The sequence below is a fragment of the Elaeis guineensis genome, chromosome 11 (assembly GCF_000442705.2).
Source record: "Elaeis guineensis isolate ETL-2024a chromosome 11, EG11, whole genome shotgun sequence".
NCBI classification, from domain to species: domain Eukaryota; kingdom Viridiplantae; phylum Streptophyta; class Magnoliopsida; order Arecales; family Arecaceae; genus Elaeis; species Elaeis guineensis.
In genome coordinates this window covers 66,452,544-66,461,447 of record NC_026003.2, presented here as the reverse complement: position 1 = coordinate 66,461,447, position 8,904 = coordinate 66,452,544, and the positions used below count along the sequence as shown (strand labels likewise).

General features: G+C 38.1%; 3 pseudogenes; 1 reads left to right on the top strand and 2 right to left on the bottom strand.

Moving 5' to 3' along the window:
• Positions 1–276: 276 nt before the first annotated feature.
• LOC140852379 (uncharacterized) lies at positions 277–1,221 on the bottom strand (annotated as a pseudogene).
• On the bottom strand, positions 807–8,407 carry LOC140852580 (uncharacterized; annotated as a pseudogene).
• On the top strand, positions 1,674–3,752 carry LOC140852581 (protein IQ-DOMAIN 19-like; annotated as a pseudogene).
• Positions 8,408–8,904: the final 497 nt, after the last annotated feature.

Sequence of the window (8,904 nt, the reverse complement as noted above, 5' to 3'; positions counted from 1 at the left end):
TTCTCCCTCTTCTTTATTCTTTCTCCATTTTTTGTGTTCTGGTTCTTGTGATATACCGTTCCAATCATATTACCTAATATAAGGCCAAGTCAAACATGTACTCCATGAAGTGTCTTTTTATCACCTATTCATTCCATTAAGCACAAGCATCAACTTATGGCCTTGTGGTTCAACTTTCTAAACTTCTTCTTCTGCCTTGCTTCTTTAAATCAGCCTAGGACAAAAGACAAGTGATGAGAGATGATCCCATAAGAAAACGAAGCCTGCAATCTCTAGGGAAAAGCTATTTTTCTAAGTCATAATGGGGTAATCATCAGGGATTACAAAATGTGGCATCTTTTGCAAAGGTGCCATCTTGGACCTCAATGTATTGCGCAATAATACAATCAAACAATTAACTATCCTCCCGTGGGGATCTCCTTCAAATTGTATGGACCCAATGTTATCCCCTTTCCGTTTCTTTCACTATTATGAATGGATAATGCCAAAAAATATTGATGGGAATCACCAAAAGAAAGCTTTCCATAACCTAAAATAGGTCTTTTTATCCTCTTCAACAACAGATACCCCCTGAATTTTGCTTCCATCAGAGCACGAGGCTCTGCTTCCAACTGTGATGCAACTGTAATAAAACAAACAAATGTGAAACGTGTAACCCACAAATAGTGTAAGAGCTATCAGAACCAGACAAATTTCCATGAAGATATCATGGTGTAACCCATAATTAGTGTAAGGCTTCAAATAGAACAGGTAGTATGATCAGCACAGAAAATCTCCACCAGAACACCATGCAAAGAACCACAATCGAAAAAAGGGGATATGCATGAGAATCCCACCATTGCAGAATTTGGACAGTCAGATATATAGTCTTACTCATGTGCAGAGAGAGACCGTTTCATGTTTTAAGCATATGGCATGCAGGTACGAATGCAGCAACCTTACCAGCTCTCTGTTTTTTTTTTTGGTAGAAAGCTGCTCTCCAATTGATGTGCTAATTGAACAATTCTAAATTTCTAATCATCATTCAAAGATGGCAGTTTTCTCACGATGAGTACCAGAAGGACGCATGACAGGTCAACCTTTCTGCTGGAAAGAGGTACAAGAGCTAAAAGCTGGTGCATTGGGTGCTGGAAATTAGCACCCAATGCTGACAATGATGGACCCAACTTGACATGAGATGCTGACAAGCAGAAAGTATTGTCTACCGATCGCCAGCAACGTTCATGACCCTTTCGTCCACATGACCCTCGCCATTCAATAATCCATAAAACCATACTTCCCTGCTCATCCCTTCAATAACTCCAGGACAAGATAAGGCTTGCTGGCTATTCACTACAAAAAAAATATAGGAATTGCGATAATAGAAAACATTGGATCAGTCTCACAGAGGATTGCAAGTGGCTTGCCAGGGAAATACCTTCATATATTTCTCTCCTCTCTTCCTGCAGGCCTGCACCTAATAAACAAACAAAAGCCCCAGATCACTCCACCATCCCAGAGACAAAAGGAAAAGGAGTCAAATGGATGAATAATGATGATTGGGTCGTAATTACCAGAGATTAAAAGCAGACATAAGTCACACTCGATATTAGATGTATGGAGGCTTGTTTCTTTGTATCATATAGGTGCAAATGGCTCCTGAATCCTTCTTGTAAAAATGCTTTAGAGGGGCAATGGAGAAGGCGGGAAGATGGCTGAAAAGTTTCTTGATGTGCAAGAGGGAGGAGAAGGATGAAGGTGAGACCTTAACATCTTCATCGCCAACAGAAGTCCAATCAGATCCAATCCCACTGCCCACCCAAAGGAGAAGAATAGATGGAGCTTCCGGAGACAAGAAGCAGCAGCACAGAAGGGTTCGACATCTCCAGACCAAACAGTAAGTGCACCCACTAATGCACGGTCAGAGGCTGAGATTGATCAAATGAGGCATGCAACGGCTGCAGCAGTGACAGCAGCCGCAGCAGCAGGTGTTGCCGTTGCTGCTGCACAGGCTGCAGCAGATGTGATGAGTCTAACCTCCACCACCACTGGTAAAACATCCAGTGCTGTTGAGGAGGCTGCTGCAATCAAGATTCAGGCCGTCTTTAGATCGTATCTGGTACTTCATCTTCTCCTCTCCTCTCTTTAACACATTGCTGGTCCATTTTTCCTGTCCAGAGAATCAATCATCATTAAAATTTGAAAAGATTCATTTTGAGAAATGTATGAAAATAAACATAATATCCAGAGTGATGTAGGAACCAAACAAGAAAGTTTTGGTTTTTGACTTCTGAGGATACCCATATTGTAACACCAGATACATGGGCCCATTTATATAAGCACAGTAAATAATGAGAGAGCATTTTTGTATGTTTACCTGAACCATAAATATTCTCATTCTGCAATTCGTTGTCTTCTTAATATTTTAATAATAATCCAAGTTCCAGCTAATTACATGGAGCTAATAATGAATTGCAAAGTAAGTAAAAGAAAAAATGAGAAGACAGATAATATACAAGTTTCATGCATTACATAAAAATTACTAGAAATATATGTGGAAAGGCAGGACCGTAGAATATATCATCAAATGCTCAGAGGAAGTAAGATCTGGGCAACAAAATTATATTTGGGAGAAGCATTTATATATGGTAGAAAGAAAAAATGTGACTAATAAATTCGATGAGACACTATAGAGTTATACATAGAGAAGATAAAAACACTCTACATCGGCAGGCAAGGAAAGCTTTACATGCATTGAAAGGTCTGGTGAAACTGCAAGCATTGGTGAGAGGCCACCTGGTGAGGAAGCAAGCTACAGCTACTCTCCGCTGCATGCAGGCACTGGTGACTGCTCAAGCCCGAGCACGTGCCCAGAGGATCAGAATGGTTGAAGAGTCCCAAGCCATCTCACAAAGGCAGTCCGTATACAGGAGATCACCACAGCGTCGCAGATCCAACATTCATATGTAAGTCAATAGTAATGGAGACTATGTCGTCAAGTTTAGACATCAACAGAACATATAAAAGCTTTGGCTATTAGCCTAAATTTTAAAGAAGCGGTCTTCAGATTTACTGTTCTTATGAGACATGTTTCATGAATGTAGGAGATGGACAGATGTGCAGAGGAGAATGTCAAAAGTGGGGAAATGGATCTTCGTGAGTCGAGGGGCAGTACAAAGAGCAGAAACAGTTATCCCATCACAAACACCGACATAAAGGATCACAGACCCTCTATATATTATGGCAATACTTGTCTGCCTCTCAGGGCAGACCAATACCAACAGTTATCATCTGCTCCACCAGCACTAACTTATACAAGCCCAAGGGCTTATATCGGGCATTTTGAGGAGTTCCCATTCACCACAGCACAAAGCAGTCCCCAATACTTATCAGCTGTGCCTGTAACTGATGCAGCACAAACTTCTTTCAACCACCACTTTTACCCCAACTACATGGCTAACACAGAGTCTTCAAGGGCAAAGGCACGGTCACAAAGCACACCAAGACGACGAACTGATTCATATGAAAGGCAAACAAGCAGGCAAAGGCCATCAGTGGAAGGAAGGAGCATTCCAAGAGGTGTTAAGATGCAACGATCTTCGTCCCACGTGGGTTTGACAGCAAATGGGTATCAGTATCCCTGGTCAATCAAACTTGATAGGTCCAGCATGTCCCTCAAAGACAGTGAATGTGGTTCAACAAGCACCATGCTTACGAACACTAACTATTGCAGATCCTTGGCAGGATTTGAGGTACAATTTGTAAATCCTTGAACATAACTCTTGCTTATGTGTCCTGATTACTTGATTACTTTTGCCAGGAGGATTTACTGAATCAAAATGCCATGCTCTGTGTGATTCCAGGTTCACAAAAATAAGTATTGACTCTTATCTCAACCATCTTGACTACTGCCATTTGGAACATGCAACACAGCTGAAGGTAAACGTAAACACACAGGCCATGTCAAGCTTGTGAAGGAGAAGGGAATCTGCACATATGTACTGATGCACAATTTGTTGAACCCTAGGAATGCATTTTTCCCCCTCTGCGTGTAAGCTATGATCCCAAGTTTTCTAATACCTTATTCTAGTTTGGGCTATTTCCGCATATTTTATCTGCATCGTAAAAGCTGAACAAAACCGATTGCTTATAAACAAAATTTTGCATGTGTTGCAACCTCCAAGAATCATAACTCCTCTCTGATGTTTGAATTAAATAATAAACTTATAATTGATTAGATGTTGACAACCTCCAGAAAATACTCATCAAACAACTTAGCTATCTCATAGACTGGGTTCCACTGCCACTATAGTACTGCTTGGTAGTTTCACGTGAGAATTCTGCAAATGTTATCCCATCTCTCAAACGAGAGGATAGTGGTGGAATTTTTCTGAGGATTTCTTGCATTAGCTCAAGTGGTTCCTGAGTTCCAGCAACCACAGTGCTTGGCAAAGCATTGTCATTGTCACAGGACCCGGATGTCTCCTTGCTTGACAACAACTTCCCATTTCTTTTAGACTCTAAAAGGTATGCAGGATAAGACAGAGTTTTGTCCCAAGATGGCTGCAGGAAGACAACAAATGTCTCCCGGCTTAAGTTCTCCTTTTCGACAGGTCTGCCAACAGAATGAAGTGTAGAGCACAGCTTACCTCCCGACAAGATATCAGCTGCCTCCCCTACCTGAATGATGAATCTCTCAGGTGGGGATTTCACCACAACGAGTTTATTCCTTTTAGAGTCAAATAGTTGCAAATATGTATGCCCATCAGGAGAAGAGCACTCTTGACTGTTTGACACAGAAGAACAATCTTCTGTTTGGCAAGGCAACATAAATAATGGTGTTGTTAGAACAGTCAAGATTCCATAGTCATAGTGCCATTGCTGCCACAAACTGGACAAAGAAATTCTGCAGAACCTATCTTTAATCAAGCAAGTTTTTGCATTCAACTCATCCGGGGCTCCCTTTCTGATCTTGGAAACGAGCCTCCTGACATAGTAGTATGAAAATTTGAAGACAAAGGTCGGCCGAATATACCTTCTTCATTCTCCTGCAGTTCTCTTTGAGAATAAGGTTATCCAATGTTGAATGATAATGAATAAGACGTCCCTTTGCACTACCCAAGTTTATAATGCTCTGTTCCAGTTCTCTGCCACCAATGGCCTTATCACAAATCTGTGCCACGCGAAGTCCAAGTTCCATCATACAAAGACCTAGTTCCTTAAAAGTTTTTCCAAGCTGCTCGAACCCACAATGATTGAATTCCTGGAACCTATTAACAAATGAATTATCTTCTTCACTGTGGCTGCTTTGCTCTGAAATGCTAAGACCACCCGAAGCTGCCTCCAAACTTGAATCTTGTCCATATTTTAACTGCAAGGCAAATGAGGAGACACTCCTATCTGGATTCTTCAGAGGAACATCACTGCCTAAACCATGCTCCTGAAATAAACATCACCCATAAGTTATCTTTTGATGGTTCCCTATGTATCTGATATGATTAATTGATTATACTAGTGAGAGATAGTGTATATCATTGTGCATTTATTCTTCAAAATAAACAGAAATTAAAGCAAATGCCTGAAATGTTTTTTTCAGAGAAACTGCATTTAAAAGAAATTATGAGTATACGGACAAGAAAGTGCTTTCTAAAATAACTATCAAAGTAATCTACTGCATATAGTAATCTACCGCATATAGTATTGTTATGTTATATATACCGAATCCTTTGTGACAAAATTGGGGTCCAGAAGATAGTTGACTTTAGTGCTTTATCATCCATATATTGCAATGCATCAACAATTTTTAATCAATGATGTTCATAATCAAGTTAGCTACAAATAGTTTTGGTAAGAATTATGTTAGAAAATATTACATATGCAATAAGTTGTTTTTTCTTTATGAAGACATGTAAAGTTTTGAACGATATGCTTACTGTTATTTAAATATGTGTGTCAATTAAAACAGGCTCTCCAGATCTAAGCTTATACTGTATTTTTCTCTTCTTCTTTTTTTTCAGTTGTTGAGAGGGAAACCTATTTCTAACCAATGCTATGACATCATTTCCAGCCTTTATTTTCTTTTATTTAAATATATGTATTATGTGTTTATAGTCTTTATTTTCATGACAACATCCACATGTTGAGTTACGTCATGTTAGATATTTACAGCACATTACTTTTGGCATGAACAGTGAACTAAGTGTCAAGTACCGCTAAATAAAGCCGTTTTAAGAAAATGTAAAACTAGGTAAAGTATTAGCTTACCTGGACACTGACATGGTCTTTGTATTCTAAGCACTCAAATAAAATGATTATTAAAACCAAACAACTTCAAGCATAAATTATTCTTGCTTCAAGAAGATTGAGGTCAAAAAGAAACATTGTAAAACATTATATAAGAGTAAACCAGTTATGAATGACAACCTACCAAAGAACATCACTTATTTAACATTATAAGTTAAATGTTTAAATCAGAGTCATGGATTAAGCCCAATGATAGTTTGGCTATGCTAAAAAAAAAAAAAAAGATTCATCAGATAAGGAATTATTTTTTTTTAACATATCTAATAAGAACTTGTAATAAAGGTGGGACAAACAAAAATCAGATTCATAAGCTGAGGTTCTGAATTTTTAAATTCTTAAATTAATACTGAACTTACCTTCTGAAATGATGTGAATGCAGCAATTTGATATGAGCAAGTAGCAAAGGATAGATAAAACAATGATAAGTCTTAAAGATTCAGACTTCCTGGGTTTTAATGGATTCAAGTTCCATGATCATGAATTCAGGTCACTGCTATCTCTTCAAACAAAAGTTATTTCAACATCATACGAAAGGTTTAATGTTTATGACTTTGTGAATTTTATTCAATAATAATTTTATGTTCCACAATAATACAAGAAAAACCCTCACAAGGACACTCTTTTCACTAAAGCCAGCATTGGCCACTAAAAGGACCCTCGAAGCAAGAGTCTTCTTCAATAGAAGACTCGCAATAGAACTCATATATGGTAAACATAAAAAATTCTTTACAATAGATATTAATGTTGATTCCATAAACTAATGATTCATTATGGACACAGAAAAATGATTAAAACCACCTCCATGCCTCACCGATAAAATTTCAAAATCTAGGTGCATCTACCTCCTCCCCAAGGAGTAGCTCACTGGAAGAGATTGACTATATGAATGCCACCATAAGTTAAGCATGTCTGGAGGATTATGCACCAAGTTGATGAATAAAATCACATAGCATTCATTTACCAACGTGGGATTATGCTCAAACTGAACTTGTTCACTTATAATTTGTCAGTTACACATGCGTGCAACTTCCTAGATTAAATACTCTAATCATCCCTTTTCCAGCACTCTCTCCATGTTCAAATTTAATTTCAGAGGATTCCTCCAGGCTGCGTGAACATAAAGTGCCCGACAAAGTAGAACTTTCTACATGCAATTGACCTTTTAAGTTTAATGGCAAGCACTTCTTGATGTTAAGTTTTTTGTAGAAGAAATTGAACAATAAACCTTAGAGGATAGATCTTAACCTGACACAGTTGCAAAAATCCACCATATGGAGCTTTCCTTAGTGCTATACTCTGTAGCCAACCCCATTCCAACGAAAAAAGAGAGCAATGTAATGTAACATGAAATGATGGATTTTTCAACTTATCACCCCTAAAGGGCTGAATATAATAGAGCTGGGAATGCTCTAAAATTTAATACACCTTCTCTTTCTTCTCCCCTCTTTTCCCCTTAGTTCAATCCTGGTCTCTTCCTAACCAATAAACCCTAAAGCCCCCGCAAACTCCCACCCACCATCCAGAATTATAACTACAGCATTTCAGCAATTCAATTCTAACTACAGGATTCGATCAAATTTTCACATCATAAAATCTCATAAAGATAAACTAGATATAAACCAAAGCATTTTCAGTGGACTCCACCATGAAAACCTCATCAAAAACTTTTCTTTAAGACACTGAGATCAATTTCAGAACCCTAGGCTGATGATAAGATCGTAACAAAATATAATAAATGAATCAAAAGGTAGAACAAAGTGGGTCAAGAGGGTTCTACTTTGAGGATTCGAGCGCGATCCTTGTTGTCGAGAAGCGCGAGCTTCCGGGCGAGAGGGAGGAGGGCGCGGCGGAGGGCGGGGGCTTTGGGGACTCCGGTAATCGACAAGAGGCCGGGCCCGACGGACCCAGGGCTTGCATCACGGCGGCAGAGAGGGATTCGAGCCTCGCCAGCTCCTGGGGAGGAAGAAACCCTAGAGGGAGAGGAAGCGGATGAGGAGAGGAGGAGGAGGTCGGAGAAAGGGAGCTCCAAAGGCTCCAGGACCTCTGCCTCCGCCTCCATCTCTTCCCTACAGAGACGTCGCCTCGCTCGCCGTCGCCTGCTGGTATTTGAACCGTAGAAGATTAGCCGGTGCATGGGAAGATCTGACGGAGAACTCTATCTACCGTTTGATTCTAAAATTTTGAAAAAGATGGACAAAAGGAAGAGATCACCTATCCATCCTAACCCATCACCTTGCATCCTTTCAAATTAGTGAAATACAAGAAAGAATAAATAGAGCACAGAAAGATAAATTTTTATATTGATAAAATTATTTTATATTAATTTTTTATAAAATTTTAATATTTTTTATTTATTTTATTTATATATATATTTATTTAATTATACTATTTATCTTATATTATTAGATTTTATTACTAATTATTTTTATTTCAGCATATAATATTCATAGTTATAAGTAAATAATTAAAATTATCTTCTAATTTTTTATTTATATTCACTATTTTTAATTAACTATTTATATAAAATTAATTAACTATTTAAATTAAATCATAAATTAGTTATTTATTTGTATAATTAATATATAAATAAATTTATTTTTAAAAATTATAAATTCATAAATT